This window comes from Gossypium hirsutum, chromosome A08 (assembly GCF_007990345.1).
Source record: "Gossypium hirsutum isolate 1008001.06 chromosome A08, Gossypium_hirsutum_v2.1, whole genome shotgun sequence".
Taxonomy (NCBI): domain Eukaryota; kingdom Viridiplantae; phylum Streptophyta; class Magnoliopsida; order Malvales; family Malvaceae; genus Gossypium; species Gossypium hirsutum.
Genome location: NC_053431.1, coordinates 116,693,693 through 116,709,888, shown reverse-complemented (window position 1 = coordinate 116,709,888; position 16,196 = coordinate 116,693,693). Strand labels below are relative to the sequence as shown.

The 16,196-nt window shown below is 38.8% G+C and overlaps 1 long non-coding RNA gene across 1 annotated transcript; it reads left to right on the top strand.

The window, feature by feature from the left end:
* The first annotated feature begins 14,523 nt into the window (after positions 1-14,523).
* On the top strand, positions 14,524-15,491 carry LOC121204642 (uncharacterized). Its single transcript, XR_005899832.1, has 2 exons — positions 14,524-14,708; positions 14,976-15,491. It is a non-coding gene; the product is annotated as an uncharacterized lncRNA (long non-coding RNA).
* The last annotated feature ends 705 nt before the right edge of the window (positions 15,492-16,196 follow it).

The window sequence follows — 16,196 nt, the reverse complement described above, 5'->3', positions numbered from 1 at the left end:
TTTTGAAGCATTTTGGGACTGGATGAAACGGTTTCGTTTCATGGTTATCATAAGAACCCAAAATTTTTCTAAACCCTCATTTGAAACCCTAATTCTAAAAAAAACTTTAAAGTTATTCCATTCCTCTCTCTGCTTGGCCGACTCAAAGTCCTCATCGTCATCCCATGTGCCTCCACCCATCGTGGTCCATGGCTCAGGAACAATTGACAACGAGAGGCATCCCTTGGCCCTATATCTACACCGAAGAGATGGGCTCCAATGGTCGAAAACCCAGTAGGTTCCCTTGCTCCTCTCCTTTTATTTATTTTTGAAAAGAATCTTAAGAGGAAAATAAAAATCAGCAGAATATGAATCGTAAATCACCTTTCGAAACTGATTTTCTTTTTTTGATTTCTTTTTTCGTGTTTAATATAATGCCTTTCCTTTTTTTCCAAAAAAAAAAACCCTTTTCTACATTCGAAATGTGATCTTTATAGCCAATTTACAAAATTTTTTAATCTATTCTATGGTTTGTTGTGTGTTTGCTTCATCTTTGCAGGGTAGTTGACGATGGTGGAGCAGGTGGCTAACAGAAGAGTGGCTATAGATGGTGGCAAAGGTCAAAAGACCTAGGTGCAGTGGGGCTAGGGTTTGTTCTCCTTTTTTTCGATTTGGGCTATTAGGGTTAGTTTGGGTTTGGGTTAATATTGGGTTTAGTCATGTGGGTTGTTGTTTTGGGCTTTGGGTTTAGGTGTTTGGACTGCTTTGGGTTTTTATTATTTGGTCTTATTTGTTTAATTATTGGGCCGGGCAAATTGGGCTTATAACAGCTGCCCCTCTTTGCTTGTTGTCGTGTAACGAGAACAGAGCAAAGACTTTTAAGAGAGACCAAATTTGCCCGGTCTCACCGAGTCTTGACTTTTTTGGTGCTTCTCCTCTTCAGGTTGCCTTGTTCCAGTCCACTGCGTCTTGTTGCTTTGATCTATTCCACCACAACTTCAGAGAAATAAGGTTTAGTTTTCAACCTGCTCCACTACAACTTCAGGGAGATAAGATTCGCCATTTTTAGTCTGATTCGCTGTAACTTCAAGAAGGTAAGACTTGTGACTTCAACCTGCTCCACTGCAACTTTAGAGATATAAGGTTTGCTATGATCTGCTCTACTACAACTTCAGAGAGATAAGATTCGCCATTTTTAGTTTGTTCCGCTGCAACTTCAGAGAGATGAGACTTGTGACTTCAACCTGCTCCACTGTAACTTCAGATAGATAAGATCTGCTCTACTCCAACTCCAGAGAGATAAGATTCGCCATTTTTTGTCTGCTCCGCTGCAACTTTAGGGAGATAAGACTTGTGACTTCAGCCTGCTCCATTGCAATTTCAAAGAGATAAGGTTTGCTATCTTCAATCTGCTCCACTGTAACTTTAGGGAGATAGGACTCGTAACTTCATCCTGCCCCACTGTAACATCAGATAAGGTTTTATAGCTTCAATCTGCTCCGTTGCAACTTCAGGGAGATAAGAATTGTTGATTTCAACCTACTCCACAGCTGCTCAAGGAGATAGGACGGTGGCTTAAATCTGCTCCACTACTGCTTAGAGAGACGAGATTTTCAATTCTTAGTCTGCTTTCTTGTTACCTTAGGAAGATAAGACTTCAATCTTCAACCTGCTCTTTTGCAACCTCAGAGAGATAAGGCTGATGGCTAAAACCTGCTCCCCTGCTACCTTAGGAAGATAAGATTCACCATCTTCGATCTGCTCCACTACTTCTTAGAGAGATAAGATCTTCAATTTTCAGCCTACTTCCTTGCTACCTCAGGAAGATAAGACTATAATCTTTAACCTGCTCTCTTGCTACCTCAAAGAGATAAGGCTGGTCGCTAAAACCTGCTCCCCTGCTACCTCGGGAAGATAAGATTCCCAACTTCGATCTGCTCCACTATTGCTTAGGGAGATAAGATCTTCAATCTTCAGTGTGCTTCCTCGCTACCTCAGGAAGATAAGACTACAATCTTCAACCTGCTCTCTTACAACCTCAGAGAGATAAGGTTGTGAATTCACCGACGTTACTACACCATCCTCTAGAGACCTGATCTGTAGAATCAGTTTCATGTATCTATGCTTATGTCAAATAATTAGGATGCTATGAATTAAATGCTCCTAACTAGATGTGTTATGAATGATATATGAATGCAGAAATGAAAATGATCTTTTTTAAAAGGCTTAAGGTATCAATGTTTATTGTTCATCAGGACCTTATCAATGACGTATTATTCGGTCTTTCTATTCAGTTGGTATCCTTGGCCGAAAAATCGGAGAATAAACACAATTTGGGACTATTCTTTCTGATGTTTCCAATTTTTGAATTTGGGTTAGTTTTAAATAATTGGTCCCATTTCAGGTCCTTGCACTATTTAGAAGTGTTTCAGAGTGATATGCAGAACTCCTTTTTTGAATATCATTAGTCCGTATATCATCATTTCAATAAAAAATGTTTGAAAAAGATTATCACAATGGATGAGATGAAATTTTATTGAAGGCAAAGCTCGAAATGAATAAGATAATCAAGATAGTAAATTTTGCTAAGATACAAAATAGATAAAATGAAAATAGGTGCCCCAGATATCATAGCATGAGCTTCTCTGGACATAACTTCTTGAGGACCCTTTGAACTTGATATGTGTTTAGAAGACAAAGAGTACTTTATTGATGCCCCAAGATGTCGCATCCCTTCTTCTTGTTGATTCAGAGAAGACAAGACTACCACATGCCCTATCTTCGATCAAAATTTGAATTGCCCATTCTTGGGTTTTCAACTCAAAACCCTTTTGGTCTCAAAGCGCCCTTTGCGGGTTTTCGCCTTAGCCTCTCTCTCTTTTTTTTTGTATCAGAGCGCCTTTTGTGGGTTTTCGCCTTGGCCTTTCCCTCCTTAGGTGAAATATTTTTTGACGGAATCTGAATTTATAGGATTGGGCAAGTTTTTACCATCCATTTCGGCTAAAATCAATGCTCCTCCAGAAAAGGCTAAAACCAGATCCCCCTCATGGAATTTTCTAGGGCGCATCTTTTTATTATAGGCTCACATCATCCGCTTTTGGTATATCTGTCCATGACGGATAGCTCTTAACCTCTTTTCTTCAATCAAGTTCAACTGATAGTATCGAGACTGGATCCACTCTGTTTCACCTAATTTTAACTCTGACAACATTCGAAGAGACGGGATCTCGACTTCGATAGGCAAAACCGCTTCCATTCAATAGACCAAAGAGAAAGGTGTTGCCCCGGTAGAAGTTTTGACTGATGTTCGGTAGGCGTAGAGGGCGAATGGTAATTTCTCATGCCAGTCTTTATAAGTCTCAGTCATTTTTCCCACGATCTTCTTGATGTTCTTATTGGCCGCTTCCACCGCGCTATTCATTTTTGGGCGATATGGTGATGAGTTATAGTGCTTGATCTTGAATTGGCTACAGACCTCCGCTATAGTCATGTTGTTCAAGTTCAGCGCATTGTCTGATATGATCCTCTCAGGCATCCCATATCGACATATAATCTCTTTCTTTAAGAACTTGTTGATAGCCGATTTCGTGATGTTAGCGTAAGAAGTAGCCTCTATCCGCTTGGTGAAGTAATCGATGACCACAAAGATGAATCGGTGCCCGTTAGATGCTTTCGACGAGATTGGCCCAATGACATCCATGCCCCACATAGAAAAAAGGCCATGGAGAAGTAATGACATGAAGAGGTGAAGGCGGTATATAAATCTTATCTCCATAAATTTGGCATTTATGGCACTTCTTGGCATAGTTGATGCAATCCCCCTCCATAGTGGACCAATAATATCCGAATCTCATGATTTGTCTGGCCATTGTGAAACTGTTAGCATGTGTTCCGCAGACACCCTCATGGACTTCTTCCAAGATTTGCTTAGCCTCGACAAAATCTACACATCTTAAGAGTACCTGATCCTTCCTTCTTTTATATAGGATCTTTCTATCCAAGACATAGTCACTGACTAGCCTTCTCAATGTCCTTTTATCGTTCTCCGTCGTTTGGTCCAGGTATTCACGATTTCTCACATATCGCAATATATCTTGATACCAAGGGTGATCGTCCTTTTCTTCCTCTTCTATGACGTTGTAACAATGAGCCGGAGTCTCATAGATACTCATCTGGATAGGCTTCATATCCTCTTACTTGTTTACTTTTTTCATAGAAGTTAAAGTTGCCAAGGCGTCAGCCATCTAGTTTTCATCTCGTGAGAAGTAGCAGAATGTGATATCATCAAACTCCTTAATTAACTCCAGAACTAGCCTTCGGTAATTGATTAACTTAGGGTCTCTTGTCTCCCAGTCACCTTTGAGCCGATAGATCACTAATGCAGAATCCTCATATACTTCTAGCACATTGATTTTGCGTTCAATGGCCGGACGGATACCCATGATGCATGCTTCGTACTTCGCCATATTATTTGTGCAATTAAAATCCAATTTACTAGAAAATGGATAATGATCTCCATTTAGGGACACCAGAACTACCCCGATTGCGTTACCCACAGCATTTGAGGCTCCGTTAAGATTCAGTCTCCAGGGGTGATCTTCTTGAGAGTCTTCTTCAATGGTTGCAACATACATTAGATCTTCATTTAGGAAATCAAAGCTCAAAGGCTCATAATATTCTAGAGCCCTACAGGCTAAAAAATCTGCTCTTGCACTTCCTTTTATAACCTTCTGATTCACGTAGACTATGTCAAACTCAAAAAGTAAAATTTTCCAATGAGCCATTCTTCCTTTCAAAGCATTTGACTCCATCATGTACTTCAGAAGGTCTAGTTTTGATATGAGCCAAGTCGTGTGGTACAGCATGTACTGTCTCAATCTTCGAGTTGTCCAAATCAGACCACAACATAATTTCTCGATCGACGAATATCTTGTGTTGCATTCAGTGAATTTCTTACTGAGATAGTATATCGCTATTTCTTTTCTTCCTGACTCATCATGTTGGCCTAACACGCATCCCATGGAGTTTTCGAATGCTGCCAAATACAGTATCAGTGGCTTATCTAGGCAAGATGGCATCAGCATTGGAGCATTGGACAGGTAATGTTTGACCTTATCAAAAGTTCTCTGGCACTCTTCATCCCATACACCTAGGTTGTGTTTTTTAAGGAGACGGAATATTAGGTCACATTTTTCCGTTAGTTGTGAAATGAACTGGGCGATGTAATTTAGTCTTCCTAGGAAACCTTAAACTTCTTTTTGAGTGCGTGGCAGAGGTAATTCTTGTATGGCCTTGACTTTATCTAGGTCAATCTCAATCTCATTTTCACTGACTAAGAATCCTAACAGCTTTCCTGACCTAGCCCCGAATGTACATTTTGCGGGGTTGAACTTTAGCTGAAACTTTCTTAATCTTAAGAACAGTTTCCTCAATACTTGTATGTGCTCCTTTTCTGTTCTGGATTTCGCAATCATATCGTCGACATAAACTTCAATCTCCTTGTGCATCATATCATTGAACAGAGTTACCATGGCTCTCTGATATGTTGCTCCTGCTTTTTTCAGTCCAAATGGCATCACCTTATAACAAAACGTCCCCCACATGGTCACGAATGTGGTCTTTTCCATATCTTCAAGATGCATCTTTATCTGGTTATCCCGATAAGCTATCCATAAAAGAGAAAAGTGAGTAACCTACCGTGTTGTCCACTAATTTATCAATGTGAGGTAACGGGAAATTATCTTTTGGGCTAGCTTTGTTCAAATCTCGATAGTCCACACACATTTGTACTTTCCCGTCTTTCTTAGGAACGGGGACTATATTGGCTACCCATTTTGAGTACTTAACCACTTGTAAGAAACAGGCATCAAATTGCTTCTTGATTTCTTCTTTTATCTTTAACAGAACATCGGGTCTTATCCTTTGGAGTTTCTGTTGAATTGGCTTGCACTCTTTTTTTATAGGGAGTCGGTGTACCACGATATCAGTATTCAACCCGGGCATGTCACGATATGACCATACGAAGACATCCTTGAATTCTTATAGTAACTCAATGAGGTCTCACTTTGTTTCTGCAGTGATACAAGCTCCAACCTTCACCTCTTTTCCCTCTCCTAAGCTCATAATTTTCACTGACTCCTTGTGAGGTAGAATTTGTTTCTCATCTTGTTTGACCATCCTTAACAAATCGGGAGATAGGTTACAGTTTCGGTCATCTTCAAAATCCTGAGAATCTTCCGTACACATATCTTGCTCAAAAGGAGGCTCTGATGCAGTAGCAGCGTTACTCAATATCATTGATATCTGGAGACCTGTTATAGGGATGAAAAAAAGTCCAAAGAACAAAAGAATCTAAGAATATTTATTGATGGTATGATTATGAATGAAATGGAAAGAATAAAAGAATATTTGCTCAAGATGATGCGCAAAGATGCATTTTTATTGAAATAACGATTTTGGACAATAGCCTATTTCACAAAAGGATTCTTATTGCCACTAGGCTTAGAGTAATAAGCTTGTTTTGGACATTACTCTGAATTAATTTTAAAAGTTACAGGGATCTCCTCCGCGGTCCAATTGTTTAAAATGCTCCCAGGCACGTATGGGCAAATGCCTAATTGGTCCTCTTCTCTTGTTTCTTCCTCAGATATGGCGTTAATGCTTAAGTTTTCCAATATTTTTTCGGTAGACACTTTCCTTGTCGATCTTCCTTCAGAGTAAATAGTCCCTCCCGAAACGAATGTTCTGGATATGTGAGGAAAGGTTATTGGCTCCTATTTAACCTCTTCCCCGCTTAAACGCGCTCTTCTCCTTTCTTGTTTTTTCTCTTGTTCTTTTTTCTTTTGCTTTGCATCTGGCTTGAATCCTAAACCAAAGCGGTCTCGTTTGTCCATGAGTATGGGTGTCTCGACCCTTCCTTGTAGGCTTCTTCCAAGCCCCCTCCCGGGTAAAACTCCTTTCTCAATCGTCAGTTGTAGGCTCATCCTTATAGTTTTAGAGATTTTAGGCATGGAGACCTTATTTCCTTCGACAACAAAGGTCGCATTTACAAATTCTAATGACCGAAAAGAATATTTTATGGCTTCATCATCCGTCCCCACATATGGTGCATTGCTGGTAACGGATGCAATGATATCTTCTTCCGTGTTTATGGTCACCAATTGACCTTCCGTTATAAATTTGAGCGTTTGATGTAACGATGACGGCACTGCCCCCGCTAAGTGAATCCATGGCCTTCCCAATAAGCAATTGTAAGAGGGCTTGATGTCCATCACCAGAAAATCTACCTCGTACGTGCTTGGACCGATTAAAAGGGGTATTTCAATCCTCCCCATTATTTTTCTTTCGGTGCCGTCAAACGCCCTCACTATATTTTGACATGTCTTCACATGGGAACTATCCATTGGCAACCTATTCAGTGTGGATAGGGGTAGGATGTTTAATGCTGATCCATTATCAATCAATATCCCCAGCAATGTGTATCCCTTGCAACGGGTGGTGATGTGTAGGGCTTTTATGGATCCAATACCTCCCGGTGGTATTTCGTCATCATTAAAGAAAATAAAATTGTCGGCACTGATGTTGTTGACCAGACGATCAAGCTTGTTGACTGAGATATTATCTGCAACATATGTTTCATTTAACACTTTCATTAACGCGTTCCAATGTGTCCCCGAGCTTAAGAGTAAGGCTAGTACTGAGATACGAGCCGGCTGCTTATGTTGCTGTTCTACGATGCTGTATTCCCTGTGCTTTAAGAATTTCAAGAATTCTCTAGCCTCTTTCTCAGTCACTGGCTCATTAATTGGCGATTCGAGCCTGACCATCTTCTCTTTCCTTTGCTCAACTATTGGGGCATTTACTTTGATAATTTCAGTTCTTGTACCCGCAGGATCATAATGTCTCCCACTGCGTATATAGAAACCTACATCTTGGCTCTCCCCTGAAGCACTAGCCGGATTCTCTTCTCCCGGGATCGTCACGCTGCAGTCATAGTTCTAGGGGACTCTTTTGATATCCTTGTAGGGAAAGGATACGTACGAGTTTCTAAATTATGACTCTCGGCGCCATTGATATTCCTGCTTCACTATTCCTTGGTCGCGAAATGATCACCACAGGGTGATTAACTTTTTGGACCCCTTCTGTTGTTCCCTCTTCCGAGGCGTAAACCCCTTATTCTTCTGATCCTTTAATTTCTTCATAAAATTACATCTCTTTATTGTCCATCAAATTTTGCACTATGGACTTGAACCCATTGCAATCTTGAATGTCATGGCTCTCATCGGCATGAAACTCGTAGTATTTTATTGTTTCTCTGGGCCTTTTCCTTGAATGTTGTGCGATCAGACCTCTATCAATCATTTGTTTCCAAACCCAACTCAATGGGGTTTTAATTTTTTCCACGTCGGCCTTGATTCTTTTGATTCCACTCTCAACTATCGCGTTTACCCCCTTATTAGCATGATCGGGCAACGGATGTCCTGCTACATTGGGTCCTGGTAGGTTGTCAAACTTCATGATACCCATTTCGATCAATTTTTCTACCAACTTTTTGAACCTAGTACAGTTCTCAATCGAATGCCCCGTTACCCCTGCGTGGTACTCACATTGGGCGTTTGTGTCATACCATTTTGAGAACAGGGGTTGCATAGGCTTCAGGTAGAAAGGTGACACCACATGGGCATCAAATAAGCTCTGGTACAACTCCCTGTATGACATGGGGATAGACGTGAACTGGACTCTTCCCATGTTAGGCCTTAGGTTGGAATCTTATCTTGCGGAGCCCTAATGGCTAGTAGTCACTGCCCTCAATTGGCTCACGGTAACTGGCTTGGAATAACTCTTATTGTACGCGCTCGTGTTGTTCACCTCATTTTCTTTCCTTCTCGGGGCTGATTTCTTGACACTTTCCCCTATTTCAATCTTCCCGCATCTTATCGCGTTTTCTATTATTTCTCCAAACATTACTATGTCTGAGAAGCTCTTAGTAGCGCTTCCCAGCATGTGGTTGATGAATGGAGCCTTCAGAGTATTGATAAAGAGCATGGTCATTTCTTTCTCCAGAAGAGGTGGTTGGACTTGCATCGCCACCTCTCTCCATCATTGGACGTACTGCCTGAAGCTCTCATTTTGTTTCTTCTCCATGTTTTGTAACGTGATTCAGTCGGGTGCTATGTCTGTCACGCGGCCGTATTGCTTCATGAAAGCTTGTGCCAAGTCTTTCCATGAATAGATTTGAGCACGGCTTAGTTAGTTGTACCATTTGGCTGCAGACCCAACCAAACAATCCTGGAAGCAATGGATCAGCAGTTGATCATTATGAACGTACCCTGCCATCCTTCGACAGAACATGGTGATGTGAGCTTCTGGACAACTAGTTTCATTATATTTATCAAAACCTAGAGTCTTGAACTTAGGAGGGAGCACTAAATCCGAGACCAAACTTAGGTTCTTGGTGTCTATTCTACAGTGATAATCAGCGTTCTCCATTGCTCTGAGTTTTTCTTCTAGTCATCTGTATCGATCATCTAGTTGTTTTGATGGTTCTACTCTTGTTTTCTCCACCTCTACTACATTATCGAGATTAAGAACAACGGGATTGGTTGGGTTATCCCTGGGATTGGAACCCGAGCCTGTTTGATAGTTCATTGGTGCTGAAGTATCAGTTTGATGCTGTTGAGGCCTGATAGTAACGGGTACCCCTCGTGGGTACACTTCTGGTGGTGTCTAAACGTTGATTGGAGTAAAGTCCGGGGGGTAGATAGGATCCTCATTTTCATTCACAGTACTCCTCCCTTTTTCATGTTTTCTGACCAGCAACTGCGCCAATTGGCTCATCATATTATTTTGGGACTATTGCATTTGTTCTCTTATATCTTGTTGTATTTTAGCTAACTGCTCTTGCATCTGCACTTGCAATTGCTATTGCATATCCTTTTGCATTTGTTATAGTCTTTCAAATCTCTGATCCATTGCTTTAGTTTTGTGACGGGTATTGTAGTGGTATTCGGTTGGTTGACTCTTGTTGGTTTCCAGATTAACTGAAATAATTTGGTTTAATTAGGGTCTTTTCATGAAATTTAATGCATATGATGAAATGTAATGCAAATGAATGAAATGAATGCAAAAGAGGCGTTGATTCTGATTCAATTTCAATAGAACAACTTTAATAAAAGAAAAATCTCTTTACATAGAGCAGATGATTACATATACAACTGAATGCATCTGCCTAATTGTTCTGATTTTATTTATGCTTATATGTCAGCCTGAACTGCCAAGGTTTGCAAATGATCGGCTACCTCTCGAACTTGAGCCACAAATTCGCCCATAACATAATCTCTATTTCTGATCTGATCTTGAGAGTGGTGGAGTTGTTCTTTGCAATGTTCATTGTTTGCCTCAAGGAATTCAACTCGACTTTTGCTATCTTGTAGTGCCGTCTCGAGTTCCTCTATTTTCCTTTTCAACTCCTCAATTTTCCTTAGACTGGTCTTCAACTCAATTAGGGAATTACGGCTACGATGCCGATGTAGTGATTTTTCCAATTCAGCCACCCGAGCTTGTAACCTCTCTTTTTCGCTTTGGCTTTCTAACAAACTGTTTTTCAAAGCTTCTTTCCGCACTCGGACATCTTAAAACTTCTTCTCCCAATAATCGGCTCTAGTCTTTTCTTCTTTAATTTCTTGACGCCACTACTCTGACGTTTTACCTAAGCCGATAGTTCTTATTAACATACGCAGCTTTTTATAATCAGTTTTCAAACCATCTAAATCTTCCTCGACCTTGTTCTTTCCTTTCTTTAATTTCTCGGCCTCTAGCTTGTAGATATCGACGTCTAATCCTAACTTCATCTTCTCCTCTTCTAACTGCTCTATCTTATTTCCCAATTCCGAGCTACTTTTCTCAAAGTCTTGCTTGATGATATCCAACTCAGACGGGACTGTATGTAAATGCTCTTTTATCGGTCGAGTGTTTTCTTGATTTGGCATTAGGATGCTGTCGTTGATTCTTTTACCCCACCACTAGTCGTACTCAGGGGTGGTCATTGGACCTGCAACGAATCCTTTCATCCTATGGGTTTGTTTCCAAGCATTCAATATCTCACGAATTATCTTCTTATAATTATAGCCCTTATATGGGAACTCGCTCCAAACTAAGCCTTGCGTTACCGGTATGAACTACCTTGATAGATACTGTCTCAACACGAGTAGTGGAGTGTATCCAACGGCCCCTCATATCTCAAGTAGAAGGACCCAGTCAAAGTCACCACACAGATATAAGATCTTATCGGGGATCATCCATGGTGCCCTATTCAACATTTTCAGCTTATAGGTTTTGGAGAATTGTTATCCATTTCTCTTCAGAAAGGTCATCCCGCCTTGGTGTAGCCACTAATTCTTTCAATAGAGAGTAGTTCTCAAAAAAAACTCGGTATGAGACTTTCTCTACCCTCCAAAAGTGGCTATGAAACCACGATATTAGAAGTTGTGCACATTCTATAAATCTGCCTTCACCCACTCTTCGGCAAGCATTCAATGATCTAAACATTTCGGCCAAGATCGCAGGGATAGGCGTGACCCCTTTATCAAGTTGAACAAACAGGCCTGAGACTGCTTCATCCACGTGTCCTAATGCCTTGGGAAAAACGACCAAACCGTAGATGCTCAAAGCGAAAACATCAACCCTCTTCTTCATATCCGGATGTGCTAGAGTTAGATCTCTTAAGTTCTTCCAAGGAATACAACTTTCGTCTCCCTTTTACTTAATCCAGGATGCAACCTACTGCTCGCTCATCCCCGTGATATTTATCAGTCTCTTTACAAAGGGCGGGACTTTAGCATCTCTGGCATAGACCTTGTCGAATTTAGCCTTTGAGCAGCGTAGTAAGGCCATATATTCTTCCACGATAAGTACCAAATCAACTCTCCCAAAAGTGAAGCAGTTGTAAGCGGGGTTCCAAAATTAGACGAGATCTTAGAACAAGCATTTCTCTACCTTCACCTCGAGTAAATAGGGCGAGTCTCCGTAATTATGATAAAATAACTGTTTGATCTCGTTGTTCCAACCATTCCATATCTCTTTTAATTCTTACAGGTCATTCTGAGTTACACTGATGCGAGTAAAATCCCATAATTTCGAATCGTACCCTTCGATCAAACTATCATCTTTTTCATGTTGCACCGCATAGGACCATATTCGGACGGCCGCATTATCCTCCACTCTATCAAGAAACCCCTTTTCCATGCTAAGCTTTTCTATTTAGTAACAGAACGTGAATCAACACCTTCTTATAATGTAATGCCATACAATGACAACAAAACACAAAAAGTCAATATACAAAAAAAAAGAACTAAAAGCAAACAAAAAATAATAAAGCACCTATTCCAGTAACCGCTAAGGTTTGGCGTGGTTCTATCTAGGGTGGGCTTCTATGGGTCACTACATGTGGTTTGGTTCTAAAGACAAGGTACCTGAACCAACAGATTCCTCGACCATCACCCATTATAGGCTCGTATGAATCGAGTTCAGTTCAGGGGAATACATTTCCCTATGGCTATGCGGAGATGAAAATCTCATGAAGACATAGGTACGAATGTATCCCTAAAACGATCCATTATCCTACACAGAGGTGAAGACCTCACGAAGGAATAGTTTCCCACTCCCACTTAAAAGGGTCGATCAAACGATCATGCAATGCGATATGCAAAACTATTTAAAGACCCGAACTAACGAAGCAGGTATTATGACATAAACCACAAAGATAACAGATGAAATGCAATGAAAGGATCGTATTTTAAATCGGATTTTCAATTTTGATGAAAAGACATAAATTAATCAATTTACGGCTTGACTCTCTTATTGTCCCCAGCGGAGTCGCCAAGCTGTCGAAACCATTTTTTTTTAAAAAAGGGTCGACTTGATTTTGGAAATAAAAACGAAAAAAACGGGAGTCGCCACCAATCTTTTTTGTTTAGGTATGATCAGATCGCCTAGAAATTTAGGTCATTTTAATAAAACATTTCGATTTACTAAAACAACGATTTTGGTTTACGAAATTTGAGAAAATGAGTTCGAGATTCAGTTACGTACGAGGAAGGATTAGCACCCTCGTAACGCCCAAAATTGGTACCTAATTGATTAATTAATTTCTTAATATCGAAATTTAAAAAACTCGAAAAAGAATTTAGAATATGATCCCTCTTTTTATTAATGTTAATTTTGCAAAGATGTTTAGAAAAATCGATGCAGATGTTAAAGACCTTCTCATCCCGAAGCAATAAAATGTCACATCCAACACGTTAGGACACAACACTTTAAACCCTCGAGAGTAAGCCGGTCTTTGGATTTTCAAAACTCATGCACCTTAATTTTAAAAGGTTATTCGATTATTTGGGTTGAATGAAAAATCGAAACTCAGCACGTTAGGGCACGATCTCTCAAATCCCCCAAAAAACTGAATATTGCCTTTATTTTTAAAGAATCCTTTTTTATAAATTTTGGTGAAAGTTGATGAAATATATTTTAAAATAATATGCGAATAGATTATTTAATTATACCTAAAAAGAAATCATTTTAAACATGAAGAGGGTCATATGTGACTAATGAGGATAGTGCAACATACATTTGAAATAACAATAGCGTAGTATGCATAATAAAATATAACATATATAGCCTTAATATTAATAAATCGTAAAGTTAATATGCATGAATGATAATTTTTATAACAATGTAAATAATAATGATAACAATAATAATAACAACAATAATAATAAATCTAAATTTTGAAGGTACATGAAAAGTAGTAAATAGATAAATAAAAAAAGGAAAGTAAAATGACAACGGAAAGGGCAAAAATAAGATAAATAAGCTAACTTAAAAAAAAGTGAGCAAATGAATAAATAAAAGCTAATACAAATTTGATTTAGAAAGAAATCAAATAAATAAATAAATAAAATATTAAACAATACATTAAATAAAATCATCTTTAAAATAAATAACCAAATAAACAAAAGGGATAAAATAAATAAAGAGAGTCCAAATCTTGAGAGAATAAGGACTTGATTGTAGTTAAAATGAAATTTAGGGTCCAGAATTAAAATAAAATAAATGCCAGGATATAAAAGATTAAATTAGAACCTAAATAAAACTTTAGGTAAGCATTTGAAATAACAAAAATGGAACAAGGAATCAAATAGCAATACGTTGAAAATTTCAAGGAGCAAAAGAACAAATGTCCCAGGCAACTATGCGTAGCGTTTTATTTGGCAAGGCGACGGGTTAAAATAAAAACGAAACAAAATTAAAGGGGAAATTTAGTAAGGATAAAAAGAAGAAAAAAACCACATTAAAACAACCTCAAAAGCAGAAGGACCAATGGCGCAAATAGACCCTTGGTCCAAAACACGTGGATCCTGCTGCAGGCGGGTCGGGTCATCGGGTTTGGCTCCAATACGGTGCCGTTTTGAAGCATTTTGGGACTGGATGAAATGGTGTTTCGTGGTTACCATAAGAACCCAAAATTTTTTTAAACCCTAATTTGAAACCCTAATTTTAAAAAAAACTTTAAAGTTCTTCCATTCCTCTCTCTGCTTGGCCGACTCAAAGGCCTCATCAGCGTCCCATACGCCTCCACCCATCGTGGTCTATGGCTCGGGAACAATCGACAACGAGAGGCATCCCTTGACCTTATATCTACGCCGAAGAGATGGGCTCCGATGGTCGAAAACTCAGTAGGTTCCCTTGCTCCTCTCCTTTTATTTGTTTTTGAAAAGAATCTTAAGAGGAAAATAAAAATCAGCAGAATATAAATCGTAAATCACCTCTCGAAACTGATTTTCCTTTTTCGATTCCTTTTTTCGTGTTTAATACAATGCCTTTCCTTTTTTTTCCAAAAAAAAAACCCATTTTCTACATTCAAAATGTGATCTTTATAGCCATTTTACAAAAAAATTTAATCTATTCTATTGTTTGTTGTGTGTTTGCTTCATCTTTGCAAGGTAGTTGATGACGGTGGAGCAGGTGGCTGACAGAGGAGTGGCGGTAGGTGGTGGCAGAGGTCAAAAGACTTAGGTGCGATGTCAAATTTAGGGGCTAGGGTTTGTTCTCCTTTTTTTTCGATTTGGGCTATTAGGGTTAGTTTGGGTTTGGGTTAATATTGGGTTTAGTCATGTGGGTTGTTGTTTTGGGCTTTGGGTTTAGGTGTTTGGGCTGCTTTGGGTTTTTATTATTTGGTCTTATTCATTTAATCATTGGGCCGGGCAAATTGGGCTTATAACAAGTCTGATGAATGAGTTTCAATCTATTTATTTTTGCTACTTCTAGTTTCAATACATTAACTCTGTTAATCTAAATTTCAGGTGATGTGAATGTGGTTAGTTATTTCTTTGCTGCTCGTGGATTAATAAAATAGTTTGATCTGTTAATTATTGATGCTCTTGAGTAAATTCAGTTTGGTAAATGGATTCGATCTGCTGTGGAATCTATTGTCTTGGATCAGAGTAGCTCTTGAATTATTTTCTATTGCTCTCTATCTGCTTGATAGTTTGTTTCTTTGGAGCTTATTGTTACTTAAAGGTACCAAGATTGCTTTATAAGGATTCACACGCATTGTGCGTTTGAGATCTCAATGGATGATCTTCAAGGAGAGTGTGCTCATTAGGATCCACTACTTCATACTTCATGTGGTGCTATACAGCACAATCATGTTTCAATATCTAATTAATGCCACAAGTTCGAATATGTAAGGTGGATCAATTTCTGGACCATCTTATATATGGTATGGTATGGTCAATGAAAGAAAAAATGCTAATGTTATTGTAGCGTCTTTGCTGTGTATGAAAAGCTAATATTCTAACAGTCTAGCTTCCATTTGTTCTAACTCTAACGAACTTAGTTATGTTGGTGAAAAGTTAATTGCTTAATAGATTAGCTATGAAAAGCTTATAGCTTAACAGTCTAGCTTTCAAAAATAGTTTATATGTATGTGGTGTTTAACATTTTTTCTGTCACAATTAAATGAAATGAAAATGTGAAATGTAACATTATAATGTTTGTTATATGTAACAAAGTATCGATTAAAATTATTACTTAACTCATAAATTAACATTTAAATTATATCATTTTTTCTATTTTAGTGTCTAAATTTTTTTAATCACAAGCTATTTATACTTCTAATACTTTATTTTTTTTATATATTGTAGAATAATTAAATTATTTGT